Source organism: Camelina sativa, chromosome 5 (assembly GCF_000633955.1).
Source record: "Camelina sativa cultivar DH55 chromosome 5, Cs, whole genome shotgun sequence".
In the NCBI taxonomy this organism is placed as follows: Eukaryota; Viridiplantae; Streptophyta; class Magnoliopsida; order Brassicales; family Brassicaceae; genus Camelina; species Camelina sativa.
The window spans coordinates 25,115,456-25,128,887 of NC_025689.1; the positions used below are offsets into that span (position 1 = coordinate 25,115,456).

The 13,432-nt window shown below is 35.7% G+C and overlaps 1 long non-coding RNA gene across 1 annotated transcript; it reads left to right on the plus strand.

Moving 5' to 3' along the window:
* LOC104787553 lies at window positions 278-2,034 on the plus strand. The gene is made up of 3 exons (XR_767964.2): window positions 278-655; window positions 1,053-1,274; window positions 1,439-2,034. It is a non-coding gene; the product is annotated as an uncharacterized LOC104787553 (long non-coding RNA).

Genomic DNA, 13,432 nt, shown 5'->3' on the forward strand with positions numbered 1-13,432 from the left:
GATGAGACCACTACACAACTGTTGCTGGATTTGTGGATTGAGTGGATTTCATTTGTTGAGAAACAAAGTCAATTAAGTTGATCATAAAGACCTCTATATAAACACACGTTCAAGTCAAATTACGGAACCGATCAACGAAGAGATCATTGTAGAGAAGAAATGACTTAAAACGCAAAAACTCCAACAATCTCTCTCTCTGTCACAAAATAAGTGTCTTCGAGAGTATCGTAGTGTGTATTTTGTGTTGGACCTCAATTTATTTAAGCTTAGTGGGCTTAATAAAATTGGATTGTGTGAATGAGAAATTAGGCCTTAATGGTTTGGCCTTGCTTAAGATGGAGCTCCAAGAGAAGTGGGTCAGATTGGATAGAGTCAAAACTCTGTTTCACGATCCGTGAGACTTGGTCTCTTTGTTTTCGTGATCAAGTGGAGAGTTGTGGAGAGTTGGATTTCTTTGAGAGATCGTCGCTTCTTCACGTCGCCCACCTCCTAGATTTGCGATGGACTAGGTAAGGTTGTGGAGAATCTATTTCAAACCCAAGTCATCCAAGACCTCTATATAAACACAAGTTCAAGTCTCATTGAAGCCGATCACCGATCGAGAAGATAAAAAAAGACTTAGAACAGAAACATCCAGCAATCTCTCTCTCAAAAAGTAAGTTTCGAGAGTATCGTAGAAGTGAAGTTCGTATAGAGCCGGTGTTTGAGTGATTAGCAAACCCGGTTGTGTATGGTTGTATCCTGGGACTCTTGTAACCATTAATCCCGTCGCACTGCGGGGGTTTCAAAGAGTTAAGGAAAGAGATTTCGGTCTCGCCTCCATTCTTCCCTTAACGTTTGTGTTGTTATCTCTTATTCAATACCTCTTACGTAGTGTGGCAAATTTCTAGCTCCTACAGTTTGTGTAGAGCCGGTGTGTTTGAGTGATAGCAAATCCGGTTGTGAATGTATTGTATCCCGGTTTCAAAGAGTTAAGGAAAGAGATTTCCGCCTTGCCTCCATTATTCCCTTAATGTTTGTGTGTTTTCTCATATTCAATACCTCTTACGTAGCGTGTAGCAAATTTCTAGCTCCTACAAGAGCTACGGTAGGGGTCGTGAGAGAAGCGATCAGGGGGAAGGTGGTGTTGGCGTGAGAGGAAGAGAAGGATCGAGCCATGTTTTGTTGTTCGTGTTGGTTGCCGCTGTTTGTGAACCACGAGACTCTCGTTATGCACAACCTGTGTCTTCACGTGTCACGTCTTCACCGCAGGCCAAACAGGTGTTGTTGATAAGGTATCGGCTACCCATTAACTCTCGTGTATGTTGTTGTATTATGTTAGTCGCTGATTTGTGAGTTTGATTGTCATGTGAAGAGGATCGTATTTTCTTGTTGCATTGATTTGTTTATTAGATTGAGCTTTTGGACTGGTTATTAAAGTGATTATGTTATCGTGAAGATGAACTTTGGTGAATTAATTAAATAAAGGAGCTTCGCTTGTGGTGTGAGAGAAGAGAGAGAACAAGACACAACGAGGTGGGGAAGCCTCTTGTGGGTCTGTTTCATGTTATGGCTGTGGGAAGCTTCATTAGTGGTGTGAGAACTGAGCCGGAGTGAACAGAGATGAAGAGGAGAAAGAAAGTGAAAGAAAGGTTGGAGATGAAGGCAGTGTGGTGAAACCGACTTTGGAGGCTTCCCGGCGCTGGATATGACATTGTTTAGAAAGGTGATGTTACCGGCATGATTTGCACCAAACAAAGATTCCATAGAAGCTGACAGAGGTTCACTAGAAGTTAACCTCAAGGAGTTATGTGCGTTGCTTCCCAGCCAAGTAATTGCTGGAAACTGTCACGTCTTTGCTCCGTAGCCGGTTTTGTTTGAAATTATCTCTTATTGTAATCAGAAGAACTTTATCAAAACAGAAAGACTTTGGACGACAGAGCACAGAATATAAACTGGAAAATGTTATTGTATTTTACAGAGACACATTTATGTAACTAAAAGTACAACTTTTCGGAAACTAACACCATTTTATAGTAGTGACGGTTATGTTGACACCCTTTTACATATACACTTACTTACTTATATAACATAAATAAAACGGAAACTCTTTTACTTACTTCAGTTTGACTCTTAGGGTTTGACAGGTTTAAACGCAGTGACTGCGGTTACGGTTGCGAAATAGTGGTTATCATACATGACGTACTGGCACAACATATGCTCAACGCTTTAGGAGTGATCTTTGTAAAACTTATGTATGTCTGTCAGCTATAAGAGCATTCAACCAAAGTTAAGTGTAGTGATTTCTCGAGTTTCAACTAGGGATGTCAATCGGGCTGACCCGGCCCGAAACCCGTAAAGCTCGCATATGTTTGACTCTAGCCTGGTTCAATCCGAAATATTTCCTCGCCTATATTTCTAAGTCCGAGCCCGGCCCTAACAAGGCTACAGGGCTTTTCGGACTTTTTTGGGTTTATCATACCGATAAAAAGTTCAAACTTATAAGCTTTAAAAAACAGTGTTTGAAAGTGCACTATATAATTCATATAAAATATCATTAATAAAAATTTTAAAGTATTAAGTATGGTTATTAAGTAAATATGAAAACTAGGATTAGAGTTTAAAATTTTATTTTTAATAAATTGTTAATCAAATATTGCAATCAAACAAAAATGTTAACAAAAAAGTACAAATATATTTGTTTAAGGGTTCTTCGGGCTGGTCGGAGCCCGGTCGGGCTAAACCTGAAAAAACCATATAGCCTAAACAGGCTGAACCCAAAGGCCCAGTTTTTTCTATACATATATATTTAAACTCGAATCCGATATTTTACAAGGTCGGGCCGAGCCAACCCGCAGGCTTTGGCCCTAACTGACATGCCTAGTTTCGATATTGTTATTTAAAGATCTTTTAATGGTAGTACGAAATCCAACACAAGAAACAAATTTTCTCTAACAAATAAATTTCCTTCGTATGTTATATATATAAAAGATTAAATTCATGGTAGCGCAAAACCTAAGCTGCATGAAACTGGAAACAGGTGCGTAGAAGCGGGTACGTTTGGAAACGCCAAAACATATTTTATAAAAAATATTGGAATCGGGTACGCTTTGGAAGCGTATAATATAAATATAAATATATATATGTATATATATATATATGTGGTTAATAATAATGATATATAGTCTAAAACATATAATTTTATGTATTTAAATTACTATGTACAAGATTAGAATCAAAATTCTTACGATTAAAAAAATAAGTTTATAGGTTATACTTAAAAAAAAATGTAAGTTAGTATGAGAATTAGTTGTTTAAAATAATTGTATTTTTGATATTAAAAAAAAAAACACAAAACAAGAAACGTAAAAAGAAAAAAAAAAGTAAATTGGTAAAAAAAACAAATGGGCCTCGCTAGAGCCCAAAAAGAAAATAAAAGACATAAAAAAATCTGAAGGCACGTGGACGAAGAATAAATCATCTTCTTCCTTTGGTTCTGGTTTATGAAACAACCCCAACGACGAAGAAACCATTTACGATTCCGATTTATAATCAATCACGCTTCCATCACCGAATCGAACGATTCTAAAACGTTTCTAATCGCCTTTTCTGGGAATCGCGCTTCCCAGCGATTCTGACCGCTTCCGCTTCCGGAGCGAGAATCGGAGCTTCACCGGCGATTCCGTGTAACGTAGCGCAAAACTAAAAAGAAGGAAAATAGGCATTGATCCCTCAGTAATTTCTTAAGCCATTGCGATCATATTACTTCCCCTCATATATACTGACAATATATTTCTCACTAATTTACTTAACAACTAGATACGAACCCATAGTACACGGCGAAGACATTTTCTTTTCTTCAATTATTTAATTATATTATACTTTAGTATTTTAATAATGGTATATATATTGTTATACATATAAGATATAGGGAATATGCAGTAGATAGCACAAGATCAGAACATAATTAAGAAACTACCACAAAATGTACAGTACTGTTAGAGGGTGTTCTCTCTCTTCAATCACAATTACAATTATATCCATTTCATATATTACATGTTATTTTTTAAAATATCATGTCATTTTTTTTTTCACATACTCTCTCTTCCCTTATGCATTCTCTTCCCTCATGCTCACTCAGCTTGAAACATCTGTCATTTTATTTCTCTTTTTCTTTCTCTCTCACTCACTCTCTCTCTCTTCTCTTATCCACTCACCTTGAAACTTCTGCTATTATTTTTTGGAACATGCTATTTCTTCGAATTACATGCAATATTAGTTAATTTCATTTTTTAACATGTTATTGTTTAATATACCACGATATTTTTATATATTGAATGTTTTTTAGTTTAATATAACATGTTATTTAAAAAAATCTCATGAATTATTCAATCTTTCTAATCTAACAATAAAACAAAATAGGGTAATTATGTCTTTTCACTTCAAAAAAATGTAGGTCCTATGGCATTTTCCTAAAAAAAATGTTGTTGTGGTATTTTGTTTATTTTACTCTATATTTACGCTATCTACTAATATTACTCTAAGATATAATGTAATCTTATAATAAAATAACAACAATAACGTTGGAATGAGTTAATATGAATCATCTTTGTTGTTGTTATGTTACTAACTATTCGGTGGTCATCAATATCAGAAAATTTTGTTTGGACTAAGTGGTCAATTCATAGTTATAAATTTTTTTAATATAATTCGTAAAATTGTATAGATTGATAAAACAAAATAAGAAAATGATAAAATTGAGATTATTTTATTAAACCAAAGATATTACACATTTCAGAAGATATGGTGAAATACCTTTGAATAGGAAAATATTAAGAAACACTCATTGTATTTTATCATCCATAAGCACTAAAAAAAAATTACCGAGTAGTTACTTCTGTAATACCCGACATGCCAAACATGCTTCTTCGGAAGATTTATACACAACTCCGTTAAATGTTCTAAAGTCATCATCGCTTGTTGGACTTTTGACGATGGTGAGAAGCATTTTGAGATATGTAACGTCTGCGAACTAGAATCCTGTTTTAGGGGATGCATAGGTCGATGTAGGCTGTGCATTGGTCGATGCAAAGTTTGGTTTGTGCGAAACGATTAAGTGAACACTGTTTTGTTGCGTTTCAGTTTTTGAAAACCCTATAATCGGGTATAAAAAGGGGAGAAGTCGACATGGGTGAAGGTTTTGGCCGTTCTTTGTCGTTCATAAGAGGAGAAAAGTTCTAAAAGGTTTTCATTGAGTTTTGGATGAGTTTTGGTGTCGTTCTTGAGTATTTTCTTCAGTGGGAGTGGTGATATTAGTTTGGAGAGCGTGTTGGGGCTTGCTGTGGTGTGTTTTCGTGCTTGTAGAGTCAGATCCGTCATTCTCAAAATGAGTGCATGACCATGGCTTATCTGCGCATGAGATGTTTGAGTTTCTGTGTTGGGGCTTGGAGTCTGTGTTTGAGTTTGGAGAGCGTGTTGGGGCTTGCTGTGGTGTGTTTTTGTGCTTGTTGAGTCAGATCGGTCATTCTCAAAGTGAGTGCATGAACATGGCTTATCTGCACATGAGATGTTTGTAATTTGGTAAATTGAATCCTTGGTTGTTGTGCTTTTCATGGTTTCTATGACTTGATTTGATCATTGTGATGTTTTTGGACAAACCACGGTGTTGGAGGTTGATTCTAGGATGATGCAGTGTCTAGGGCAACTGCATCGATCGATTCAAGGAGTGCATCGGTCGACACAGTTACGAGGCTTTGCGAACAATCGAGGCGATGCATAGTGCATCGATCCACGCCGTTGCGAAGATTTGCAAACAATCATGGCGATGCATCGATCGATGGAAGGAGTGCATTGGTCGACGCATCTAGGGATTTGGAGAATTGCATCGGTCGTTGCAAGGTGAGCATCGGTCGACGCGAGATGCGATGCATCGATCGATGCAAGGCGTGCATCGGTCGATGCAAGGGGAGTTGCATCGACCGACATAAGGCGTGGTGAGCTTTCGTTACCTCAACAGCTAGCTGATTTTGTTACCTCCACAGCCTTGACTGATTTTGTTATCAGGACGGTGACCGATTTCATAATACTTCGTCAAAGGCGTGACTGATTTTGTTACTTCCAGCCTTGACTGATTTTGTTACATTATGTATTGAAATTTGTTTGCAACAAGATGGTGAGCTTTCATTACATCCACAGCTAGCTCTCTCAAAAATCTCACCCTATCTCGACACGTCATGCACTCACCAAACACATTCTCACACCTACATTTCCACCCCCACCAAGCTGCATACTAAAAAGAGTTGACTGTGTAAAACCTGCCACCCCACTTTCTCCAGTAGAGGTTTATTCATCTCACGTGAACCCCGCAACCCCAAACCACCCTCAGATCATCGTACTACTGCATAAAAACAATATTGGCATTTTATTCGGGGTCTCTAATGTCAATGAAGGAAGTAAAATGGATCTCATATAGTGAACCAGAATCGAAGAAAGAACCGCTCCAATAAATGTGACCCTCCCAACCAAACTGAGAGTCAACTTTTCCAACCTACAAAGCGAGACAACACTCACTCCAACACCTCCCATAAGGCATTTTATTGATTCTTTTATGCAAGATAGGCATGCTTAAATACTTCCCCAGATCTCTTGTATTTCCAATAACCTTTCTCACTCTCACTTACGCAACAGACGCCTTTGTAAACAATATAAGGTCATCAACAAAGCAAATATGTGACAACTTATGCCCTCCCCTCGAAAGACAAATGGGCTTCCAATCCCCTCTTCCTACTGCAGCCTCAGTGAGATGACATAGACTCTCAATCTTCATAACAAACAAATACGGAGATAGCGAATCCCCTTGCCTCAAACCTAGTGAGGACTGAAAAGATTTTGTCTTCTCCCCATTCCGTAACAAGCTCATACATAGATCATAAACACATTCCATAATATATGAGACCTCAAACGTTTCCTTCAAGAAATCCCATGTTATGCGACCATATGCTTTCTGTGACACCCCGGTTTCAGAGACTTGCAGAGAGGTTCAAAAGAAATAATTTGGCCACCTATGTCACCAAAATGCACTTATCTTTTCGGTCAAGGGTCCTGAGAGAACTCCAGAGTTAAGTGTGCTTGAGCTTGAGTAGTCTCAGGATGGGTGACCTTCCAGGAAGTGATTGTCGGAACTGTGTGAGTGAGGAAAAAACATAGGGAAAGATCATAAGATGATTTGTATGGATGGTAATAAGTCTTTAAAACCTCCTGGATGTAGCAAACCGGCTGTCAGATAGAGATGGGCTCACAGGCTTAGTGAGAGGATGTGAGGCCCATTAAGGAAGGTGAGCCCATGGACTGGGATTAGACATGGGCCCATTAAGAGGTGGTGGTCGGGACGTTACAAGTGGTATCAGAGCCGAACCCAGACGAGTGTGGAGTCGAGTGGGCTCACACAGTCTGGGGTGACGGTCTTGGTGCGCAACAAAGATGTTGCGATCTGTTAGTGGGGGTGTGACACCCGGGTTACAAAGACTTGCGGAGAGGTTTAGAAGAATTAATATTGCCACCTATGTCACCAAAGTGGACTTATCTTTTTGGTCATGGACCCTGAGAGAACTCCAGAGTTAAGTTTGGTTGAGCTGGAGTAGTCTCAGGATGGGTGACCTTCCGAGAAGTGATTGTCGGAACTGTGCAAGTGAAGACAAAACACAGGGAAAGATCATGTGGAGATTTGTAGGGACGGTAACAAGTCTTTAAAACCTCCTTGACGTAGCAAACAAGCCGTCAGATAGAGATGCGCTCACGGGCTTAGTGAGAGGATGTGAGGTCCATTAAGAAAGGTGGACCCATGGACTGGGATTGGACATAGGGCCCACTAAGAGGTGGCGGTCTGGGCGTTACACTTTCTTTAGATCCAACTCGGATTTTCTGGTTTTCGGGTTTTCGGATTTAGACATATAGAAGCCGTTCGGGTTTTTTATACTATCGGGTCGGGTTCAGGTATTATCCGTTTGGGTTCGGTTAATTTGGGTATATCCGAACTCAAACAAACCATGAACCAAAAAAAAAACTAATTTTTTTTTTAATAAATTTTAGAACACTTGTATATATATAAATATTTAACGTTTCACACTAGTACAGAGAAACTAAGATGGAAATTGGTTAAAGGTGCACCCTTAAATGCTCAAGGTTCCGGGTTCAAATTCCTTTAAATGCTTATTTTTACATTTGATTTGGATTAGTTTGGGTGGGTATTCGGGTTAAGATATTACCCGAACCCGATCGATTATCCAAACTTTAGAAGTATTGAACCCGGTTGGATTTTACACATTACCCGAATCTGATCCAAACCCCCTACTTCAGATCGGGTTGGAATTCGGATTTCGGATTTAGGGTAATATATATCCAGGGCTATAATGGATAATTAAATAGAAACTTGAATATGATCTACACCGTCTCTTACACGTGTGTAAGAGTCTTTAGCGGTCAATCAATATGATCTACACCGTCTCTTCCAGAAGATTAGAGATTCAAAGAAATGTAACTTTTTTTTCTTTTTTGATAATTATAAGAAATATTTTGAAACGAACCTAAAAGTATACCATGTATATAGTTTTACTAATGTGTGTATTGAATAAAATGGTCACGTTAAGTTTTAGGTATGAAAAAAAAAAAGAAACTTGATTTGTCGACCAATTGTCAGATAAAAGAAAATCACCTTAACATTTCCAGAAAAAAAAAAAAAGTTGGTTCCGACTAGTATATTCCCACGAATTTACTTACCCATTATCCTTGATTTGATTTTTTTTTTTTTTTTTAAGTGTTAGCCCTAAAATTTCTATAAAAACTGAAGGCACTTTTTTCAGAAAAAAAAGAAAGAAAAAGAAAAAGAAAAAGAAGCTAAATAGGTATGAAATTTCTTGCTAAGAATGTCAATATCATATCAAATGAAATGTTAAGGTATTACAAACGAAAAGAGTAGACTGACCAGTAAACGAAAAGAGTAGGCACAAAGCGTGAGCTTCCCAAACGCTTTCTATGCTTTGGTGTAGAGATTTTGTAGATTATTAAACGATTTTTACGCTAATGTGGCGAGTTCTTGAAGAGTCTTTCCATCACAGAAGTAACTAGGAGATATCCCATACGGATCAATATTTTTTCTAAAAATAATAATATAATAATAATAATAAAATTATTATTATATTTCTTTTAAAATATTATTTTGTTTGAGATAGTATTTATTTTTAATATTGTAATTGTTCGGTAAATCTATATATATCTTTCTGATTACTAATTATTTTAGAATATTATAGTTTTTAATTTGTTTGATGTGTAATACAGTTTTATATTGCTTATTTGTATTATTTGAATCATTATTTTGTCAAACATTTTGAAGTAGTAATATAATATTGTAATTGTGAGTAAATAAAATTTATGAATTTATCAGCCATATAAATTTAGTTTTACCAATCCGCCAATGTGAAAACTTGAAAAACACATTTTTTCTTTATAGATTGAGTAATATAACTTTGATATTAAAAATTCAAATCACAACATATGCAGAACTTTTTACATATTTATTAATCATAAGTATTATATGATAATTCAAAATAATTTTTAAACAAAATAAAATAAAAAGATGATAGGAGAACCATAATTTAAAATCTTGACAAAATCCTCCAAATATCGTTTTAAAAAAAAATCATATTATCTACTTGGATAAAAAATCTTAGTTTTAAAAATACTTATTGGTTATATATTTTAAAAAATAAATAATAATTTTCGTCCATAATTAATTAGAAAAAGAAAATATTTTTTTTTGAAAATTAATAATTATTTAAAAGATTTTATTAGAAAATTCTGATATATTGTTTATATTTGGTCAAAGTATTTATTATCTTTATTGAATTAAGTAATTAATCTTTATTAAATATTTCTAATGGCATTTGAATGTAAATTTTTACACTTTTTAAGGTTAGTTTCATATTTGTACTTCTCAATTAATATAGTAGGATGTGACACTATTTATATTTATCCGTTTGACGGAAAGCGTCTCTTTGACATATTTTACCGTAACTAAGAATATTTGTTTTTAATAATATAGGTTAGGTGTACTGTATATCCGTCTTAAAAAGTGTTAATAATTTAAATTTAATGAAAAGGAAAATTAGGTTAAATATAAATTAAAATTTAGCGTAAACAACACATTAAAATATAAAATGATATTCTTTGTAAAAAAATAAAAAATGACCAATGTTCTGAAACAAAAGGAGTACATTGTTATTAGTCATCGACAAATCTATTTTCCATCGTAATTTTGATTTTGACTATAAAATCTTGATTAAATGTAACAGAAAAATGCATAGATAGATCCCTTGGTTAAGAAATCGCTAGATACTAGTAGGGCGGCGAGTGCGGACCTAGCGTCTAGCAAAAAAATTGGAGATTAATCAGGAGCTAGTTTTTAATATTTTAATAAATTTTTTTATTTTTTTAATAATATATATTTAAACTTTTAAAAATAAAAACAATTATACATTAAAAAAACACAAAATAAGTTTCCAATCACATGATATACAAAAATTAGTATGGTCTTGATCTTGAGGACACAAAAAAATATGGAAAAGTCACAAAAAGAATGAAGATTACTTCTTCTTCGTTTACTTTCTTCAATGATCAAGTAATTAGCATGTGCTAGACATTTTATTTAGTGAAGACTTCTTCTTGATTATCTGCAAGATGACAAGAACTATTGGTGTCTCACGTTAAACAACAAATAATCGCACAACAAAAAAAAAAACCATAGTAACCCATTGGTGTGTCACGAAACTCAGGGGTTCCATGAAAAACATTTGGTTCAAATTCCATGTCAACCATTACTTCATCTTCTTGCTCAGATTCAAAATCACCATTATAAAGCTCTCTTACCTTTGAATATTGGGTATTCGGTACAATACCAATACCAGTACTTTAGTCTTCTTGATGTTGCTCCACAATCCAATCTTCCACAGTTTCTTCATTACCATCATCTACGATCACATACACCGATTTTGCATTAAACCCATCGGTTGACCACTGCCTAGCAACTAAGTGCCCGACTTTCAAAACAGGGGATCGATGGTTTTTGAAGGTTTAAAAGAATATGAAATATTATTATTCAACCCTAAAAGATTTCTTACTATAGAAAGGAAATACTTTAGTATTTTTGACATGTTTTTTATTTTTTAAAAAGAAAATCCAACCGCAATCGTCCGCAACCGCAAATGCTTTCGGAAAGCAGCTTTTGGAATTCAGTGGTTTCGAGCAGTTGGGAGCGGCTGGGAGCGAGTGGAAGTAATTGAAAGCGGTTTGTGTGATTGACACCAATCGCTAGCAACCGGTACCACCCGCAAACGCTGTGTTTTCGGGAAGTAGCGGGAGAACTAATCAACACCTAAGGGCCTGACTGGTTCAAACGCAGCGTTTGCTGTTGTGGTTGCGGAAGATTGCGGAAACGGGTGATTGCGGTTTCAAGCGTTATTAAGCGTTTTGAATGACTGGTTTAGCGTTTTAAAATGGGTGCGTTTGCGGAAGTTTTACGACTGGTTGACCAGCGTTTGCAATAGCGGTTAAAACATAAAAAATGTAATATATAATTATATAAATGTTTAAAAACACCAAAAAAATTTATTAAACTTGATTTATAATTAAAAATCATTAAAATACTAAAATAATTATTCAAAAACAAATAAATTTCATATTGAAACACTTATTATTTTATGCATTTAGCTTTTCACCCAACATTTAATCAAGTAATATGATAAAGGACAAAACATATGCTTTAGATTATAGATTTTTTCTGCTAAATCTCATACACTCAATAAGTTCTTAACATTGAATTACAAGGACAAGGTAAATTAATTATAAAACAATTGAGAAAAGTCATTGGTGATTTGTTTTAATATTTTCACAAATAATCTTATTTTCTTAAACTTCTGATGAAATGTTATATTTATCTAAATTTTTTTGAACTTATGTGTGATGTGCCAATAGTTTTACATTATGTTTTCTGGGTTTTTGTTAATTGGAATCTTATTTTCTTGTAATTGTTTATTTTCTAATCTCCTCAAGAATACGTGTACTTCATTTTTTCTCATCCATAATAAAATGTTAGATTGAAGATATAAGAAAAAATTATTTTAGTATTTTTGATTTTTTTTTTGTTTAAAAAAAAAAAAAATCAACCGCAATCGCCCGCAACCGCAAATGCTTGCGGAAAGCAGTTTTTGGAATTCAATGGTTTCTAGCTATTGGAAGCGGTTAGGGGCGATTGGAAGCGGTTTGTGTGACTTGCACAAATTGCTAGCAACCGCTACCACCCGCAAACGCAGCGTTTGTGGGAGGTTGTAACATCCGTGAACCGGAATCCCGGTTTGGGATGTGCATCGTTCGATGCAGTAGGAGCATCGGTCGATGCTGGTTCAATTCTCTGCGTTTTGACTTAAGTCAAACGCTGCGTTTTGGTCAGAAAAGAAAGGGAAAACCCTTAGGGTCGTGGCTTTTGTCTCATTAGACGTGTGTGGCCGTTTTTGAGAGAAAAGAGAAGGGAGAAAGAGTTATTGAGGGTTCTTGGTGATTTCTTGAGATTTGAGGCGTTTCTTGATGAGATCTGTAGCTGGGATCATTGTAGGAGCTTCCTAGAGGCTTGTTCTTGTTTGTTTGAGGCTTAGTTCTTCTGTGGCAAAGGTAAGTGCATGACCATGGCTTATCTAAACTAGAGGATTCTTTAATCTGCTTGTTGTGTGATGTTAGGCTTGTTTGATCGTTGCTATGGACCTTAGGAAGCTTTCTTGTGGCTTGGGATCAAGTTTTGTGGTTGTAGGAACGAAGATCCGGCAAGAAGCTTCGGGGAAATCACGGTGCTCGACGTTGCGTCGATCGATGCATATCTTGCATCGGTCGATGCAAGTGCGAGGACGGCGTGTAAAATTCTAGGGTTTTCGTGTTACGTCGAGCATGCGTCGGTCGATGCAGACTGGGTATCGGTCGATGCAAGTTACACTTGCATCATGATATGCTCAAATTTAACCCTGAGCTACTCTCTCAAATTAAGAGATCAATTGTAGTACTTAGGGATCATATCCACAAGAGCTCTAGATTCACACAATAGATTTAATAATTTTTTAATTATGCTAAACCAAAATTGTAATTTAAATAGCAATGCAAAACCACTAGTAAAAAAAAATATGTATAGCCACCAATATATTCGTGGCTGAGCCTAAATATTCGTGGCTATAAGTCAAAACTGTCACGAATAGTCACGAAAAAAAACCNGACTGGGTATCGGTCGATGCAAGTTACACTTGCATCATGATATGCTCAAATTTAACCCTGAGCTACTCTCTCAAATTAAGAGATCAATTGTAGTACTTAGGGATCATATCCACAAGAGCTCTAGATTCACACAATAGATTTAATAATT